General features: G+C 35.0%; 2 protein-coding genes across 2 annotated transcripts in view; one reads left to right on the plus strand and one right to left on the minus strand.

Annotated features, from left to right (window-relative positions):
* The window catches only part of LOC112051061 (protein tiptop-like), a 405,688-nt gene extending 388,168 nt beyond the window's left edge, over positions 1–17,520 (minus strand). Inside the window, exon 1 of the mRNA XM_024089536.2 lies at positions 17,404–17,520. The gene's annotated coding sequence lies outside the window, so the exon portion shown is untranslated. The remainder of the gene's footprint in view (positions 1–17,403) is intronic.
* Positions 17,521–17,901: 381 nt separating this feature from the next.
* Positions 17,902–21,748, plus strand: part of LOC112051037 (zinc finger protein 567) — a 47,014-nt gene continuing 43,167 nt past the window's right edge. The window contains exon 1 of the mRNA XM_024089504.2: positions 17,902–18,041. The gene's annotated coding sequence lies outside the window, so the exon portion shown is untranslated. The remainder of the gene's footprint in view (positions 18,042–21,748) is intronic.

The following is a 21,748-nucleotide window of genomic DNA, read 5'->3' on the forward strand; positions in this document are numbered from 1 at the left end:
AAAAATTAAAACATACGAGTAATTGGACCAGTGCTAAGAATTGAATGCATTGATCCCCATGTTGAAATCCATTACCAATTGCTTCAGAGAGGTTGTCAAGTTGTTTGCTCAACTTTAGTCTGCCTCATGACGGAATGTTACCTCAAGCATAGCCTTCTGCATCGTCTACTGAGTGCTGAGTAACTAAGCTTCTTATGAGACCCAGCACATGTATCTAATTGAATACAATAATTATTCGCACTAATTTGCATCTAATTATGCAAATTTCCCACTGTGCATGTCGACTGACAGTGGGCTTTTTATGTGACTTAACACAGACTTACATAACAAAGCAGACATGTAGGTAAATAATGCCTACATCTACACTAATATTATAAAGCTGAAAAGTTTGTTTGTTTGATTGAACGCGCTAATCTCAGGAAATACTCCTACGATTTGAAAAATTTTCAGTGTTAGATAGCCCATTTATCGAGGAAGGCTATAGGCTATATATTATCCCCGTATTCTTACGGGAACGGGAACCACTCGGGACAAACCGCGCGGCGTCAGCTAGTGTATAGATAAACTGTGCCGTATGTTTTCATATGAATTTCAAAGGAAAATAGATAATTCTATTTATAAGTCGGTTTATGAGTTCTTAAGTCGATATTTTTTTTGGGAATGAGTGAGAATAAGAACCAAAAACTATCATTGACAATCCATATTCGACTCAATGTAGAGTACGAGTCACCTCTCAGAATGAGAGGGATTATGCTAATAGTCCAACACGATAGACCCATTGCGAAGTGGCAGACTTTGCAGGTAGAAAATTAAGAAAAGTCTCAGGTATTAATAATGACATTGATCCTAGAAAATGTAAAATCGATTCAATTAAGTCATTCTGACTATGAGAACCAATTAGTAAATGTCAGGATTTATTTGCTACATACTAAAAATCGCCGATATCTTGTGATTAACGGAGCTTCATGTAATCTTCGAAACATAAAATAACCGCTCATCGTAAAGACCGATTTTCTTTAGTTTAGAAGGTAAGTACTATCTATGGCACAGACAGACAAATAGATACACACACAGACACTCAAACACTGCTCTTTTGACATCAGAAGTTACAAACATACAGTTACAAACAATGTTAACACGAAGCGAGTACTAAAGTTAGCATGAAGTAAATAAGTAATGACCAGCTATGGGCAGCTAATATCAACACGAGCTTCGGCTTTAATTACAAAATGAACGTATCAAGCAGGTGGTTCTTACTTCTGACTTCACTTATTATGAGCTTTAAGTGCTTTTAATTTAGCTTTTTTAAGTGATAAAATGGAATCTATTTTTATAATTCCATCATCAATCAACCTTTTTATAAAGGTGCTGTATTAGTCCACATGGAACCCTTATAATTTCGCTATGTCCGTCTGTCCGCGGTTTAGCCCAGAGACTATTACTACTAGCAAGCTGTAATTTTGCATGCGTATGTACATTAAAAATGTGAACAAAGTCGTAAAATAAAATCTTGAAAAAAAAACTTTTTAGGGACATAAAGTGGAAAAGATTGTTTTTACTTGTTTATCTGATAGTCTTGGGTATAGTTGGATAGATAGATTTTTAAAAAATATGTGGGGTATTCTACCACTATATTTCGATTTAGGGATCCATTTGTAAAATATTAAGGTTTTAAAAGCTAATTTAATCTACGGAACCCTACACTGCGCGTGGCACGACACACTTCTCAACTCGTCTTACAGTATAAGGTGTAGCAGAGGAAACGCTAAGACCTAAGACTCAAAGTTCAGTAAAACACAAGTTTTTCTCTTGTGCTTTACTGAAAAATATTTAGTTTCATTCTTCTTGAAACATGAAATGTGACCAATTAGGTGATAGGTTAGCGGTAAGTTAAATTATGATTAGGCCTACTACAGGCCCTCTATAGGGGCAGCCCTATCTCCTTGAAGGGGAAGGGATATGGAGCTTAAACCCATCACGCTGCTTGGCAGGAGTGATAGTGTAGATTCTTTATGACGATCACTCTGTATGATAATTCTTCTTTTTATTGTCATTCTTTATGACCAGTATACATGGCTTAACGTGCACTCCGAGGGACGAGGGTGTAAAACCACCAACTTCCCAACTCGGATAAGTGAAATAAAAAAACATGTTATTACCAATATGTATCAGTTAGCAAATAAAGCCATATTGCAGTAAACCAATAAAACGACGTAAATTACATTAAAAGCGCCCTTTCTGCAGTTGACGGATAATAATTATGAAAATGGACGTTGTTTTATTTAATTGGTAAAGCGATTGAGTTTCATTGATATATTTTTAATACGCCCTCGGCGAGTTGTTGATACGTTAGTCAGCTGATACGTTGGTTAAGCACAGTGGTTCGCTGTTCAGCTATGTAAATCACAAGACCCAGGGTTCATATACTACACAAGTTATCGTTTGTCGGCAGAAATCTGATTCTGAATAGTTTTGATAATAATAATAATATCAAGTTAAATTCCAATTCTTTCTGCTGTATTTCTTGTCGGTTCTTCTCAGTAGATATTCCGCGCCGCTAATACGAGTGTATTTTGAAAAATTATAAGAAAAGCTGGAGCAAACAACGTGTATCAATTACATTTTATACTATAGAACGTACGTGCCTACAAAATCAACGCAAAAAAGGAGCCGAATTTAGCTACACCGCTGAGCGCACACAATCCACAATTTTGTATTTAATTCCATTATCTAGTTATGTACTCGTATTTAAAAAGGTTTTAAAGTACCTGAATCGACATTTTATATGTATATTAAGGTATTATGTGTTTAAATCCGACTAACGCCTCAGATTTGATTACTAACATGTCTCTATTATAAAATCTTTGGTAATAACTATTAGGACTACTTAATAAAAGGTTTGAATTCGAAGTTTATGTCCACCAAACCGAAATATACTGGAATGCCGATATCACAATCCAATAGGTATGGGGTCGAAAGGAACAAAACAGTCCGGTGAACGCATTGATATGCCGAAGTGTCGTCGATTGTGGCCAATTGTATGCTTAATGCGAACACGACTCCTGTGTCCCCGCGACCCCTCGACCCCCGCATGTCCTGCGGTATGCAGAACACCTCCTTTTTTAACCCTGCACCTTTCCGATCATATCTGAACTACAAACAAATGGACACTTCATAGAGTTTATTTATTTATGATTTTAGCGCATGTGCATTCTGTTTGTTTCCTTATAATGAGCTTTCAAGACTGGACTATAATATATAAAATTGTAATGTGACTTTGTTCATTTCAGATATTATTATTTATTACAAAAAATATTTATTTGTACAGTATTTTAAGTTGGTATTTGCGCACCAACCACTTTTCTTTGTAAACGTGAACTCCTTAATTAACGGTTGCCTGGAAGATATCACTTTAGAGATAAGGCCGCCGTTACACCATTCTTTGTATTTTCATTTAATTTGTTTTGTAAAATTTTGTTATTTTGTTTAATAAAGTGTTTTATTGTTATTATTATTAATTATTGCATTACTTATTTTTTCCACAAACCGCAAAATTAGTTAAATTGTTATTTTTCCTGGGTCTTGTCAACATGATCTATTATATTTTCTTATCATATACAGATTCTAGGTATTCGATTTAGATAGCTCTCAAACTTTTCATTATTTAGACAAAGATACTAACACACTCCTCTCAGTTTTGAGAGGAGACTCGAGCTCAGCAGTGAGGGTTGATAATGATGAATGATAACTAACACACTTACTAGAAAACGTTACCTAAAAGTTTTTCATTGTGTTGGTACTTCTGTTCTAACTGATATTAACGTGACATGCTTTGATAAACTATAAAATCCTAAAATGATGGGATCATAAAAATCTAAATCTAAAAATCGAACTATTGCTTATCAAACAAAAGCGAACAAGTACCATATTATCACTAACTCTCACTCGATTTTTTTTTCGTAAACTCGCATATTACCATATTTGGCAGTGTCATGTCCATACAAGAACACATCCCTGACTTTTCGAAGAAAATACATTTGCATAAAAAAATCGAGAATTACACGAGAATTGCTCGTTTAAATATATCACATAGATAAATAGATAATGGTTTTAATTAGCATAGCAAATATAAAATAATAAACTCATTTGAAAAATTCTCTTTATTAAAGTTGACCATAAAAAGGTGCTACGAAGCGTTGCATTTAATTGTTTTTCACATTAAATAATTGGTATATAGTTGTAATTGCGATTGTTAATAGGAGGTAATACAGCATTGAAGTTGTCAAATGACTTCCGCAACGCAGATCCCCATTAGCACAAACACATTCCGCGACGGACAGGTGTGTCTGTGTGTGTATGCCTGTGTGTCTGTGTCTCATTACACTTCGTCTCATTACGCATGCACGCTGCACACATAACTTACACGTTAGGGCAGCTTTCCACCACAAAGCAATCAATTACATTTCAATTCCTTAACCGTAAACATGGAATAAACTGTAATAAATTGGTCGTTAACTATCAGTGGCGGAGGATGGAGTTTTGATATAAGTAAGTCGTTCCAAAGAAAAGGGAAATTCATACCGCGTGATACAAACTTCGGTTTTTTATACATGTATATTCATTACAATGAAATATGTATGTATGGATTTTTAATAGTTAACCCAGCGGGAATCGGTGTGTATGGATTCTTCGCCGCTGTTAACTATGCTCCTCATAAAAAGGCTCAGACACATTTATAGGGCGATGTAGTAACAAATTCTTTTATCTCATGACAAAGATATGGAATTAACTAAGTGTCAATTTAGTCGTCTGTAGGTGAAAAATATTAGCCTTTCTAAAATACAGCTCATATTAATTATCGAAGTATAGACCTCGTACTGCTCAAAGTTTGTGTATGTGTTATTTATGGCGAACAATTTTCCGAGGGCATATTCGTCACTGGACGCGCCAAAGTCTGGACTATAGCTTAGAAGGAATGCTTTCCCGCCACCAAGACTCGCATCATTCATAGATTTGTCCGAATCACATACAATACAACACAAAGTGTGACCCCAAGGACTACTAATACAAACATAGCATCGCTGCATTGCAGCATCGCATATCATTGGTGGAAGAGCTTCTATTTACAACAAATATAATTAAACGGAATAAAGAATAACCGAAATGCGTCTTTTGTTTATTTGCACCATTACACGAGTACGCGCTATGAATAGTCGCTTGTTAAAATAACTCAACGCCTCAACACGCTCACAGTAAGGTGTTTATTGTTAACACACTGTAGGAAGAGCCTGCGATAGCCAGACCTGCTTTTGTATGCCTACGGACCAACTATAGGCAAGTTTCAATTTTCCTATATTCCTATAGTTAGGCAGCTTCCATTTTCATGTCAAGAGGCTTGGCGTATAGTATACAAACATAACGTAAAAAAAATGTGGTAGCCCATTAAGGAGTTTGAACAGTGGTGACATTGGGAGGTAGATTTCAAGGGTCCAGATAGTTAATTGTCTAAATAAAATGTATTTTTTATACATTTTCTCATGATTAATCGTCTCTAGTCGCTTGGTTTTGTGGAAACCTGTCGATAGAGACCCTTGAAGTAGGATCTTTAACGGTACAATAAAATCTAAAGTGAAGTACATATCTAAATACATTTCGAAGGGATGCCGCGAAGCTAAGTAAATAGTGACTGAGAATTTTATGATTTCTCACACCATGCCAAGGAAAACATTGAAAAAATCGCTTTGTATTTGAACAGTTGGTGGTCTGGACTCTTAAAATCTTCAATTTTCCAAAGCCCATTAAAGTCCAAACGCCGTAATTTTACTACCGTACTTACTTACGATAGGATCATAGGCTGACAATGAGGTAAGTCTGGCAGTTGCAAGCTCTCGTTCTATAAGGTGTTTAGTGTTTCACGGTACTCGTATTAAAGATGTGTCATCGATTGCCACACTTATTTATTTTCGATATTGATTATAGCATTTTATCTTAATAACATGGATGCTCGCTTTTGTTCATTTCATATATGAATTAAAATTGTTTCATGTGCTCATTTATTCTGATATTTTATCTTTACATACATTAAACAGTAGTCTAGTAGGTACCAACTGTTTTCATTAGCTTATCTAATTATTATTTATTAATTTGATATGCTGTGGGTAGATTAATTATATTATATACTAATAAATGTACTCACATTATGCAAACTCTTTGTACACCATTTTACGAATTAAGCTAACGAAGGAGGATAGTTGGTACAGTTAAGTTTATTAAAGTAAGCTAATAATCATAAACAGAATATTTAAAATAAGATATGTGAATGAAAAAAACATTACACTACCGTGCGTTTGACACACATATACACACGAAATCTTGAAGTCATCCATCTAAAATTGATGTTTTTAAACGAATAACTGTAGAATTTATTTCCGACTCCTCTCAGCAGACCCTGCCTTACGCAACGATGGTAGAGTCTCTACAAATAGTAAAACCTAACGTTTCATAAGTGTTTGTAAAGACTAGTTGAAATAAACTATTTTAGAATTTGAGATGAGAACAGAAACTGAAAATTAAATAATATTTTTTAGGAAATCGAACCTCGAACCTTATACACAACAGCACACTAACAACTAAATCAGCAAGTCCGTAATCCGTAACAGATATGGATATGTCTACGTTATCTCGCGAGTGTCACCGTCAGAATCAGCTGACAGACCGTTCCAAATTCGAATAGAGAGATTGACAGTGACGCGATACGGAACTGACGTGCGTCACGTCGCTTTCAGCCGTTATGACGTCATGAAGTGCGACTGACAGCCTATTTTCGCGAACGTAGTCATTTTGCGCATTTTGCCAAGCGATTTGTTTTTTACCGTTAACCGTTATAGCAATAATGCTATGGAAAAAATGTATAGGTAGGTATAAAGTTATTCTACTCTAATCAAATCACAAAGTTATTCATTTCTACAGGTCGTTTGATAGGTAATATTAATTATCAAATAGGTAAACCGCGCTATAATTATTATTTTTTTAAATAATTCTACATCATTGGCTACAAAAATTCAGACTTCCTTGTAAGAGAAAAATTTATTTCTTTTATCATGGTTGACGAAAACCATAGCTAGCATAGCATAGCATTCATGCTGTCTACAAAAAATAACTGGCAACACGTGGTCTTGGACTTTAACTACCACTCCAACCTAAGCCAAACTGACTTCGTGTAGAGGAGTAGGTTAGTGTAGGGTAGGGATATGGAATGTGTGCACTTCGCACATACGAGTAAGTCAAAGCGAAGCTTGACCGGGTCCGCAAGTACGAATAAGATGTATATTTTTTTAATAATTATTCCAATGAGCTTTATAACACTGTGCTCTACAACGTAGATTAGCACAAAAAAATTGTTTTCCAAGCTAGGCAGTATACATATATCGTGGTTATATTATTGAGAATGCCTTGATAAGGCTGCGCGGTGACAGAGCGGTGCGGGCGAGGGGGGAGAGGGTAGTCTTAAGTGAATGAGAGCAAAAGGAGCGGTCGACGCGTTGATGTAGATTTACGTGCTGCGAGCGCAGGGTGCTCTACTGGCCGAGCTAACCGCGCGCGGCGGTGGAGTCGACGATGTGTGGACTTTTTGAAATACTTCTTTAGAGTTACTTTATAGGTTCCTTAGAGGTACTTTAGTTTGTAATCTTTAGAGATAGACTCTACTAGCTGACGCCGCGCGGTTTCACCCGCGTGGTTGTTCCTGTTCCCGTAGGAATACAGGGATAATATATAGCCTATAGCCTTCCTCGATAAATGGGCTATCTAACATTGAAAGATTTTTTCAAATCGGACCAGTAGTCCCTGAGATTAGCGCGTTCAATCAAACAAACAAACAAACAAACAAACAAACTCTTCAGCTTTATAATATTAAGTACCTATATATATTATATACTGTAGTACTATGTATGTACTTTTGCACTTTTGAGGTACTGTAGAGGTGCTCTAAGGATTCTTTAGATATTGTAGGTACTTTGGAGGTAAAGGGATTTGCTAAGGGTGTATCACGAAAATACTTTAACTTTAAAAGAAATTGTAAGCTTCCTCCGATCAAAATATGTATTTAAAAAAAACACCATGAAATATATCAAATTGTTATATATATTTATTAATTATTGACATAATTTGAATTCCTTTCTTAAACTCAATTCATGACATGCCTGCTTGATTTTGACATTTTAATTATTTTTATTATTATTTGAAATTTTTGGTAAATTTTCTTGATTTTGACATTTTATTCATTATTGTAAACTCTTCGCAAATTCTCTTAGATTTAAGTATAGTTTAATCTTTTACCTTTAGTTTTTAACCGGACTCTGCAGTGCTGTGAATGCATGTAAAAGATGGCTGCAGTTGTCTAAGAATTTTGTAACTGATTTATGTCCTAATTTTTCCAACTGTCATTGTTGGCATTTCAAAAAAAATGTCGCCCTATAGGGTATTTTTTCAATTTTTTTAAACGTCAAAAACGCTGTCATCCATTTTGTGACATCACTAACACACTTGATGTACTAAACGTCAAACTAATTGTTAACTAATATTTTTGTCAAACGCTCCGTTTGTAACGGATTTGTTATAGTGACGTCACGAAACAAATGAAATATAGACCGTCATGGCCGACAGGCGATTTTGCTCGTGTTGTCGAAAACATAATATTTAAAAAGTAAAATTTTCATGTAATAACGTCTCTAAAAAAATATGATAAAAATCTTTTCAATCTAGTAGAACGATAATGAGCAATTTAAGACTATTTAAAAAAAGTGTCAAGTACCCTATTAGTTGTGAGGAGAAGCCGCCCTACACACGTCTCTGCGCCATTATTTGCGACAGGATCGCGAACTGCAGATAGCGCGGCAGATACTTTTGTCGTACGTTTTTTGTCTCCGCTGTCGCTTTGTGCCCACATACGCTAATACTAAGGGACTACCGATCGTGGTAGGCTCTATGTCCTTAAGAAATTCCTCGTACACGCTCTCAGAGGATTCAATTTGCGAAATATATTGTTGCCTTTTGAATGAATTCCTTTGGAGGGTGAACGTTGCATTGTCGCCTAGGAACTGACAGGTTATTCTTTATGACGTTCCAATTTCAAATCTATTCATCATGAATTGTGACGTCTTCATTTTTTTTTGATAGTCTGTTTTTTGTGGTTTTACTGAAACATGACTTTAGAATTTCTAAGCCCATATTTCTACTCTATCATAGGTGAGTATGCAGTTGATAACTATAGAGTTTAGACCGTGGTAGCTTTGGAAGGTACATGTAGCAATTGCAAGGCTCGGAATCCTCATTTGTCCAGCCATCCTAAAATGAGGTAGATACCTAAATCTGACCATCTCGCACAATAATGACGAGATCTATTTAGGTGGTACGGTTTTATAATGTAGACAAAACCTTATAGGCTATTTCTTGTATTTTTAATTACACAATGTTTGTTTAGTTTTAGTCTCCCATCCTACCTACATTAAAAAATTACTCTTTATATTTGGGTCTTGTCTATGAAATGGTACCTGTAAAAAAACGACGATCCAGAGTCCATAGTTGCCTACCGTACTTATGCACCTATTCCAGGAATTATTTGAAAATGAGAGTGATCTGTCTGTCGGCCTTTTGTAAAACTTTCTGATTGTTCTAAATATTAAAAAGAGGAAAGATTTGAATTTTTGATTGTTTGCAATGAATAGGCTCTGAAACTACTGAACTAATTTATTATACAAGTTAGACTATTCCCAAGTGCTATAGGCTATATTGGATCCCGTTATTACTACGGGAACGGAAACCTTACGGGTGAAACCGGGCTGCTAGTATGGTATAAAATATAAATGACTATTTCACCTTCTAACCGTCTTTATGTTTATGTAAATAAATGATCCCTCATTGATTCTTGCATTATTTTTCAAGCCTTAGTGTCGCCGCACACGGGGGCCACGCTACCACCTGAAGCACAAAATACATATTGTGTACTGAAGCTAGAAGCCTAGAAGCGGCGTTTTGTGGCGTGTGATGGCTACCTGCGTCACCGGATATCTGCAGGGAGTCCATATAAAATGTAGGAAAACTACAGAAAAGAGGTCGTGGCGGCATTTTGTGACTATGGCGTGGTGTGTGCGGGGACATTTAATATTCAAATCATCACCAAACAAGGCCGTGGAAATAATAATATGTTTTAACTGAAAACTGCAAATGAATTATTCAAGTCACTATCAAACAGAACATTGTCAGCTTAGCGACAAATGTCAACGTGTCCGCAACAAATCCACCTTGGTATTCCACCATTCGTTATGCTAAACGAAAAATGTTTATTAAACTCGTCCACTTGTTCTATTATGTTTAAATATTTTCGCATCACAATCAAGATAAGATGGAAATGTATAAAAACATTTCTGCAAATTGCGTGAACAGTGCGACGGGTTGGGGGCAATTGTAAAACAAAATGGAGGCTAATTATTTCGCTTCACATATCCCGACACTAAGTTGACGCGCCGCGATACGGCGGCCACCTGCTCATTATGGAATTTCGATGCGCACACGCAGCCCCGGACACGACTCGGCCCTTAGGCCGCGACCGCGCCCTCCGGCCTGCCTCCGGACCTCCGGCCTCCGGTCTGCAGGGTGCTTTTATCAGCAGATACATTGTATGGAACACTAGCGGACACCCACGACTTCGTCCGCGTGGAATTCAGATTTTGAATGAAAAGTAGTGTGTGTTAATCCAGACTATAATCTATCTCTGCTTTAAATTTCAGGTGATTCTTAGGAAATATATTTTACATTTTTATTAACACATAGGCTACTTTTTATTCCAAAAAAATCCATGGATTCCCTAGATTTGCCAAAACGATTGATTCTGATGATACGTATGTTTATTACTCTTTCACGCCTCGGCTACTGAACCGAATCACCTGAAATTTGAAATAGAGATAGATTATAGTTCAGATTATAGGCCACAGGAAAAATCCATGGTTCCCGTGGGACTTGTGAAAAACAAAATTTCACGCAGACGAAGTCGTCCGCTAGTCATTTATACTTAGATACTCTTGGATCTTTTATAAACGCACCGATGTAACTGAACTAAGCTTGTATCGTAAGGATCTTCTCAACATGAAAAACATATTGGCAATTGGCATCAGTTCGTCGATAATACTTCTAATTGAATTCTATGAATATTGCATTATGAGTTCTGTAGCTTTTATTTTAATAAACCACTGGTTTAACGAACAGGCAGCCACTAGCTGCTACTGCCGGACTACGACCGGCCACAGTATGGTTAAAGCCTAAAAGTTTAAGCTTAAACGCATTTCGTTGGTATCTGTCATCGGGCGCGGACGTGTCCACGGGCGCGATTAAATCTCGCCGCGGTGGCCATTATAATAAACCCTCGTAATAGCTACCGATAGTGGCCCAAACTGTCTGTTTATTTTTAGAAAATATTGTTTATTGCCCACCGAATGCATTTAAACATTCGCTCAGTTCCTGGAACAGGACACCTGCATTTTATGTTTCGTTTACTTCAATATCGTTAATTACTTATCCAACTTTAATGTCGTATCTTACATTCAATTCAATATTTACAAATGAAATTGACTTCCTTGTTTGTACACTACTACCTTTTTACATAATACTAGCGGACGCCCGCGACTTCGTCCGCGTAAATTTCGATGTCAACTTTACTACTACCCCTACCCTACCACTACCCCAACCCTACCCTACCCGACCCCTAGATCTACCCTACCCCTACCCCCACCCTATCCCTACCCTACCCCAAACCTACCCCTACCCTACCCCTACTATACCTACACCCTACCCCCATCCTACCCCTACCCTTCCCATACCCTATCCCTTTCCTACCCCTATCCCACCCGTACCCCTATCTCACGCCTATCCTACCCCTACCCTACCACTTCCCTATCCTACCCGTACCTCTACCCTACCACTACCCTACCTCTACCCCTACCCTACCACTACCCTAAACCCGGCCCTAAACCTATCCTACCCCTACACTATCCCTACGCTTCCCTACCCGTACTCTACCCTACCCTGTAACTTCTCTATCTTACTCCTACCCTTAGCAAAATCGGTCCAGTCCTTCGAGAGTGGTGGTATGACCAAGAGAAATAGAGACTTCTATGCTAATAATATAAAGAGGTAAAGTTCGTGTGGTTGTAGGAAGTAATCTCTGGATCTACTGGACCGATTTGGAAAATTGTTTTACCAATAGAAAGCTACGTTATTTGCGAGTGTCATAGGCTATGTTTGATCCCCATATTCACACGGGAACGGGAACTACGTAAATGAAAACGCCCGACGTCATATAGCGGAATTTCTGCGTCTTTTAGAAATTTTGTATTATCTCCGAAACTATTTAAGTAATTAACATACTGTAAAGGGCAAATCTTATCTCCATAATATCCTTGTGATTATTAAATAATTTATTTTAATAAGGATTAAAGTTTAGTTGTATAAATAATGAAGTAAACCTAAGTATATAAAATTAATAATTTTTAAAACACAAAAGGTACTATATCTGCTAATATATAGAAGATAGATAAATGGTGTCGCGGACTTTTTTGTAGAACTTTAAAAGATACATAAAGTCTCCATAAATTAAATTCAATTTTACACAATAATTAAGGCAGCGCATGCGAATAAGTCTGTTTAAGGGGATTTTCAGTCCGACCTGTATGTCAAAAACTGTGATATGTCGGCTAATATATATGATACCAATATAAAATATAGCCTATAGCACTCCCCGATAATGTAGCATTCTACTGGTGAAAGAATTTTTAAAATCGGACCAGTAGTTCCGAAGATTACCCCATTTAAAAAATGTGACAAATTTACAAACTTACAAACTTTACCTCTTTATAATATTAGTATAGATAAAGATCTATTATTAGGCCATAGTTTATTTGTACACGACGATTATTCGACCACCTTTTTGCTGTTGAATTTCAGATTATCTAAAAGGTTAACTAGATATATTTTGCACAAGTAAGGATGATAATCTAGTAACATCACCAAAAACAATAGTTCACATAACTCTTCTCTTTTTAAGTTGGCTTAAAAGCCATATTGTTTAAAGTCGGGTGGTCAAACGGAATTTATAAAAATCATTAATTCGACATTTCATCGGATCTCAGGTATGAATCAGAGATCGTTTTATAAGGAAAATAGTGTCACTTAAACTCTTCTTGGTACTGCTTGAATCATACACGTAATAGGTACTTTCCAAGGCATCATTTTTGTAATATATTGGACAAATGTATCTATTACTACCTGCATTTTATTTTATGTATTCTATTAGGCACAGATAGGTACTATTCGTGGTAGCCAATAATTCCTCTCAAATTAGAAGGCTCAGAGTCACACAGGGCGATGGAACGAGCTATGCTAGAGTATCTCTGCGTGATCGAATCAGAAATGAGAAGATCCGCAGAAGAACCAAAGTCACCGACATAGCTTAACGAGTCGCGAAGCTAAAGTGGAAATGTGCGCTGGCACATAGTCCGAGCCGATGGGCGTTAGGGTCCCAAGGTGCTCGAATGGCGACCCCCGCACTAGAAAGCGCAGTTGATCGACCCTCCACTAGGTGGACTGACGACATCGCGTCGACAGCGAGTCGCAAGGATTCGCTGGATGCAGGCGGCTCAGGGTCAGGATCGTGAAGTTTGGAAGTCCCTATAAAAGGCCCATGTCCTACAGTGGACGTCCATTTACTGATATAATGCTAATGATGACTAATTCATCATTTTAGGCTGCAAGTTTTTCAGCTCATGCTCCAACCTCGTATTAGAACGATTGAGGGTCTGAACCCTTGAAACCTGCTACCTTCCGAAGTTACCATACTTTTAACTCCATGACTGACTTCCGTACATCCGACATCTTCTAGGCAAGCGCGTTCCACAATAGGCATCAATTCTTACCATCAGGTGTGATTGCACAAAAAGTAGCACAAGCATTAGACAAACTTTCTGCCCACATCTGATTTATGCAGGCTTAGTAAAATACAAGCTTTGTTTTATTTGAGATCGGACGTTGATTGTACTCTGCACATAACAGTCGAATTGGGAGAAATTTACGTCGCAAAAACATCGCTATCTTTAGAAATTTTCCGCCATTTCCCGGTGACCTTTCCTTCGATTTCACACTGTGTCTCTGATACGCGTTATCACATTGTCCTTCGTCCGTCCGCGCTATCAGCGGCATTCAATCAGCTGTCACTCACGCCGTCACTCACCGATACGCGTGTCAACTTGACAGCTCTCGACAACGTCGCATGTCAAGCGGCATTTGTTTTGTTACCAACTAGCACCGGCCCGCGGCTATCGGACAAAAATGTTTTAGGTTAATTTTTTTCTACTAGTTTTTATTCTTTGGCTTAATGGTTCCACTTTGTAGGGTCTGGGTGTTGGTAGGCTTTCGGTTGTATATTAGTCAAATTTGCATGGTAGAACATTGGTTTTTTAAAGGATTCTAAATTATCTATATATTTTATAATATAGCATTCAAAAAATTGTCGTTTAGGATATTATGATATATGATGATCGCCGGGTTTAGTTAAGATTGCGATATTTAATTTAGTCATCTTTGACGAGGGCTGACCTAAATTTTAAACACTTCGTGTCGTACGTTATAATAAAATATGATACCTTTATATTTAATGTTCCTAAAAACCTCTTAAGGTCTAAGGAAAATCTACATGTGCAGCATTAGAGAAACTTTGATTCTGCTATTCAAACATCTTTCTCTCACATCATATCTCTGTTGAAGTGACTCAATCGTTTGATAACTCTTATTAAGCAATATTGATACAAATATTTTTCATTCTTAACGTAATAAAAAATTAATATTTGAAATTTCGATCTCCACCGCTCAAACTCTTTTAAACCTTATTAGTATGGTACAAACTTATGTATCGAATTAAACAAGTGTCAAACCTTGAAGATAGAACGGAATGTGCAAATGTAAAAAGCTCAAGCGGAATTTTTCACGTACCACTAAAATTAGGCCTGCCTACACTCTATTACAAATACGAGTAGGTAACTCTTGAATGTACTTCTTGACAACAGCGAACAGTCCCAAGTATTTTTACGTTCTAATCAGACACAAGATGGCGTGCTCGGGACCCGAAATGAGCGAAACAAAGTAACAACGCAAGTACAGTCCACGGCAATTCATTAAAACTTTTCCCTATTTATCGGCGGATAGTGGGATCGCGACTGGCAACACTAACGGCTCGACAACGAGCCAAGTTAGATTGCGAGGCATAACGCCGATGAAGATTGGAGATTTTTATGTCCAGCACCAAACCTTGGGTGGTGATGTTGGCAACTTTGGAATTCATTTTGCCTGAATGCCTTGCCTAACTTTAATTTTTCTTTTTTTCTAATAATATGTCTTAGCCTCAGTAGGTAGGTACTTAATTCAATAAAATATATTATTTTTCTTTTTCCAGTTACTCTAATAAAAATATTTGGGTTGCCTACCCTATGACGTAACTTGTCTTGAAGAGGTCCTGTGTCTTGGAGGGGCCTTGTATTAGTTTGAGGGCCCTAGACGAGATAAGCCTCTTTTGTAGATTTTTATTCTCCAGGAATCATTCTCATCATAAATTATTATGATCTTTTATCACATTTCTTATTAATGCATAACTATTAAATACAAAATAAAAACCATGAGTTTCGCCGTTTATCTATATCCAAAATAACCATTTAGTGTAAAGTATCAGACATTTTAGAACTACCAACGCCATCTATCTTTACATCAAAAAAACATAATTCGCGAACAAAGTTCTTTACGTTATTTACTGTAATAATTATGATAATTTATTACACAACTGAAATAGGTACAACATCACGATGTTTTTATTCATTTTTCTAAGTTTCCCATATATGTACGCAAATATAAATGGTTTCCTGGACACCGCTACACCTGTTTAGTCTTAACGGATAAGTTGTTGCTTTATAATTTACTTATTCCATCTTACATGGTTAATAGTTTATTATAATTTAAATAAATTTAATTTATTATTAATACTGGACATCAGTTTTACTGTCGTTAGCATTCATTTACAAATAAAAATAGGTTCTGGGTAGGTGGATAAAAATGTTAACAATTTGCTAGAAACGATAGGGGTGCCAGAATATTAGAGAAGAGTCGTTTCCCAATTTTTAGGCGATTTTTTTACAAAAATTGTGTCTAATGTTAGTCTACTTTTTATAACTATTTTTTATTTATTTAGATTCTACGGTAAAAGTCAATGTAGCCTATTTAAAGTAATAATGCTACGAGCACTGAGCACACTTATAAAAACAGAATTACTAAAAATCACTTATAAAAAGTAGAAATGAGAAACGTAATTTTAAATATTTTTTTTATCAAGTAACTTTTGTTCCCTAATTCTATTCTGCTAATTTTTAATATACGAAACTATTTCGTTTACATTAATTTGCGTACAGAAATGACAGGTGGCGCCATCTCCTGTCACATCATGCAAATAACCAACAAGCTAAAGTTTCAGACATTTATTTTATTCTTTTATTTAAACTTAATGTGTAATTTAATACTATAATTAAAAAAAAATACTTTTTGTAATAAAATACACTACATGCAGCAAAGTGCCTGAGTAGGTATTCGTTCTACAGTTTTAAAGTACCTACTAAAGTTAAAAAAAATAACTTTAATATTCTTTCTGTGAAAAGTCAATAAAATGCAAGTAGGTAGTACTTGGTAATAAATTACCGTAAGTACTTAGTAAAGATAATAATCTTATTAGGTACTTAATGATATTTATATGTAGAACTAAAGAATAATATTATATAAATTAGTAATACAGTAATATAATAGGCACAGTTACCTTTTTCATGTTTTAGATAAATAAAATTACCTAATTACTTATATTTATTTACTTAGGTATACCTAAGTACATAATACCTAATTATGTATATTTAATATCTAGAATAATAATTATTATAATAATTATACAGTTACGCACGTAGGACGATCTACTCTAGAGGTGGCCCTTTTAGTAGGTATATGCATTCTCAGGGCAGGCAGGAGAAACTAAGATGATTTTATCAAGATAATATGTGAAACATGCTTTAATAACCACTCTTACAGTTGTTGTTATGACCAATGTTAAACATATTGTATATGTAAATAAATAAATGAAAGAAACTTCTTCTTTTCAGCAGTAATATAAATGAGTCCATCGGTACGTCTGAAGCTTTATCTGGTAGCCATGCTCTCATACATGCAAAATAATGCGGACTGATCTTGAATATCCGATGGTCTGCTTATGGGTTTTTTATTTGTCATGTTTAATTAAGCGAATCGTGGTCCGATGGCCATTGTCCGACTTACCTGCTCGACGATTTAAATCTCTCCCGCCGACCGGTTACACGGACTTGTCATCTGCCTTTTTGTTCCCATTCATTTATTTACCCCTCGATACATATACCACAACACTGACATCAAGCCACCATAAAAACCCTTATTTTATGCAGTGTTCAACATTGGTAGTCATTTTAGAATCTAACCCGTCCACAAACTTCACATTCATTTAAACAATTCATATTGTTAATAACCATAATTCTTTATTTTATATATCTAATATATAAATGTAACATTTTAGAGCACAACTAAAAATAATATAGGTATAACTGTACAGTCAACGATCTTTGCCTGTGTTTCGGCAGATCAAATTAAAAAAGTGCAAGCTAAAAAACAAAGTTCCATCGCGTTCGAAATTATTGTTTCGCATAGAGTGCGATGTTCGCGTTTTCGCGCCGCACGTTCAAAACATCGGACGCATTCCACGCGTTTGCTGTCAATGTATGTCAAGAGGGGGCGGGCCAAGAGTCGCGCGTCGGGCAACATCGGCCGGCGTCGGTACGCAGTCTGTCTCGCGGACGCAAGGTGAACTGAGTCACAATGTGTTGTAACATTCTTTAATAATAATATTCTGTGTTTTACCACAACTTTACATCATTCAAACCCTGGTAAGTCATCAATTGATTTGAAGTTTTACTTTAGTAACTTGTGAAGCTTCAATGCTCCAAATGGCGACATTTTCGTGTAAAATGTTTCGTAAATTGCTAGTCTGTACCTATATGTTTTGCTTCCAATGTTATAGTATGTTGAAATGATAATAATTGATAACGAATAATTAGAATTGTTATTTAATTATTAGAATCCGTTTCATAGCCATTGTTTCGATAAATTATAGTAAATATTACGAGATAACCTCAAAAAGTTTGCAGTGAGCGTTGACGTTGAGTTTTCACGTGGCGGTTCATAGATGGCATTGTTATTAAAGGGGCGGAGTATAGTAGTAACTTATAAGCTCTTTGAATTATTTATTTAATTTATTTAATTTTTGGCTTTTATTAAATGATATACTATTTTTTGGCTAATCAAATATTGTTTTCTGGTATATTATTAAACTTATAGATAAATACAATTTGCCTGTACATTTCCACAATAACAAAATGGTAAAAATAAATAAGTATGATGTTTACTTTTACTATTTGTTCTCCTTTTTAGTAAGTGCTAGTAAAGTATTGATATTAGTATTTCTTGTTGCGATGGCTTGAAATTCCATAAAGTAACGCCTACTTCTGTCAATTATTTATGAATTTTAGTGATCTATAAATTATTTTATCGGATAGGAGTGGGCGATTATTTGATTGGTATACTTAAGTAGGTAAGTACTACGAGTATGTAACAATATTTTGTTGTAACTGAGGCATGACATTACAATATACTGTACCTAATATTAAATTCTCAATATACGTTTACTTTAAAAAAAATATTTTGAAAACTAATGTAAGGATATAGAGGGATGAAAGTTCAAGTCGTTCCAATCAACCTTCTTTTATAGCTTCAAGATCTCACTTTTTTGTTTGTACTGAAAACTAAAATTTTGACTTAAATCTGAGATTGAGAACTAACAGTAAAAGTAGTAAAAAATATTATAAAATTATTTTATAGGTATTTTAATTTAGTGTTAATCAAAACAAACATAAAAATTTTTCTAAGTTTATACCAATCTTTTCAGCCTGACTGAGTAGGTAACAAACATTTACAATATTATTAACAAAATTTCAGCACGATTTGTTTAACTGTTACTCATATTCCACCTTGTTGAGTAGAAAACATACAAACTTCCACATTTATAATGTAAATAGGATTCTCAGCGTCAAGAATTATGTTATTCATACATAAATACGTTTAATTGTCATTCATATTTCGCACGGCCTAAGGCCTGCGCGGTTGTTCCAGCCGGCGACTATTATGCAACTACTCGTAAATCTGTCGCCCGAGACGTGCGTAATCTGCCCTTTATGACGAGTGATGCATTACTTCTATTGTTTGAGAGTCGTAAATTTCATTTTTTCCATCGCACTGTTGCATAATTCTCTCTATTCTTTCGAAAGTTCGTGGGGATCCTTTCTTAAAATCAATAACAAGTACCGGTTAGATATATTAAATGCCTGCGTTGTGGTGGTTCCACTCTTGTTTTTGTACGTTTCATTATCATAATTTTGGGAATCATCAGTTTTCATTAGTAATGGTGTTTTACAAGGTATGTTTGGCGTTAAAAATTGTAACTAGAACATCTTCCTTTTTTTCCAACATCATCAAACCAATTCCTGACATATAAAGACTATAATGGCATGTATGAACAATATTTCAAAGTAGACTCTTTAGTAGAAGATAGACTCTTTAGTACTTTTTAACTAAAGTTGTCTTACCACTTGCTCGGAAAATTACTAATATATTTGTATTAGTAATTTTCCGAGATTCTCGTAATATAATTATTACGAGTCTGCACTAAGTTATAGAAATTAAAATATGAATGTAAGTATGAAACGTGTTTTCTCTTCCATTAAAAACATGAAGAAAGCGTCTATTTTTATTTAAAAAATATAAATAAATTATATAGAGAAACCGTACCTGTTAGGTGAAATAAATTATTGTTGCTTATATTTAATAAATTGGTACTTAATCGATGTAATTTGCGTGACCATATTAATAGTTCCTTATTATAAAATACAAAATTACTCGTTTTCTCTAAAAATAATAAACTTGAAATGATTTAATACATACGTAAATAAAATTATTATCTTTGTATCTGCATATATTTATTTAATTGCTAATTTGTCTCGTGGACACGCTTGCATAAGCTTACTAGGACAAAAAAATAAACTTGCAACGACATTTTATTGAATTTCACTGGAAAATATTATTAAATCGTGGTAATAATATTATAAAAGTTATCTTCATTATTTTGTTATGCGTAAATCACAAATTAATTAAATATTGCATTGTATATCGTACTTTTGACTTTCGAAACTATTCAATAAATCTAGGTAGGTGCGTTTGCAAATCCTGGAAGTCATTTATATTTAAAAGAGTTACACCGCGGTTTGTATATAATAAAAAACCCGTGATTTCATATGTGTTTAACAATGTATTTGTTGGATAACTTTTTTCGTTCAACCAATATTCAAACTCAGCCTATATATTCCTCCATTCAATCCTACCTAAAATATATACCTACGTGTACAATGTACATACATGATAGTTATAACATAAATACCTACGTGTAAAAACCACATGAAAATGCGTTTAGCGTTAATAAACAGACGAGAAAAATCGGTTTTTATGTAATACTGATGTTTAATTTTCGCTTCGATATGATTGTAAAATATCATTGCACATATTATTTTTTTTGGAAATTTTATTCAATTAACTGACTTTATCATTTTGGTTATATAGTTATAATATTTTATAACTTATTTTCTATTTTTATCATACACTAAATAAAGAAGATAACTTGCGGTTGATGCTCATAAGTAAGCGCGATTCTCGGTTTTATTTTATTGCAAGTTGATATTCAAATGATTTTAAACAAAAACCGTTTAATTTATTGCATTCATGACGTCCACGTAGCACACAACAGTCCGCAGTCAGTGAGTATAGTTTTATTGATTGTGAGTTCTCACGCGTTGAATCGCTCGTAATTTATTCGCACGTTATCGGAATCGTTCATCCGTCCCGGACCTAATCAATGTTTTGCATTTATTGAATTTAGAGTAACCACATTGAGTGATGCCCAATTGTAATCCCACAACTGGTAAAACAACATGTTCTGAGTTTCGTCCATTTAAGGAATATTTATTTATTGTTTTTTTTTTTGACACCCAACGCCTTGCCTAATTATTTATTCACAAAATCCAGTCAATATATAAACTTCGTTTGCTATTTATCCACAAAAGCTTTATTTTTTTTACTAAAAAATCATTAAAATGATCGTTTTGTAGGTATATTAATAATATAAGCTTTTTAAAGATTTGGTGAAACTAAAAATAATTTAACATGATTTTTAACAGAAAATATTTAATAAGTAACGTTTAGCTGTCGAAGACTACAATTTTTATTTCAAATCAAAATGAGTCCTATTTAAATAGAATTCCCAGCAAATTATAATTCATGGTCACATTAAATGCACTCATTACAAAGTAAGCATACGTCAAAATATAAAAAAAATCAATTAATATTAAGTAGGTGTGGTGTTCATTCATTGTCAGATTTGTATATCTAGCTTTCCAATAAAAAAAATTCTTTGTCAAAAAAAAAACAAAACCTAAGCATTTTCAAGAAATGTGCTTAGAGCATGTACGTAGTTGTGCACAATCAGTCT

The sequence above is a fragment of the Bicyclus anynana genome, chromosome 5 (assembly GCF_947172395.1).
Source record: "Bicyclus anynana chromosome 5, ilBicAnyn1.1, whole genome shotgun sequence".
NCBI classification, from domain to species: domain Eukaryota; kingdom Metazoa; phylum Arthropoda; class Insecta; order Lepidoptera; family Nymphalidae; genus Bicyclus; species Bicyclus anynana.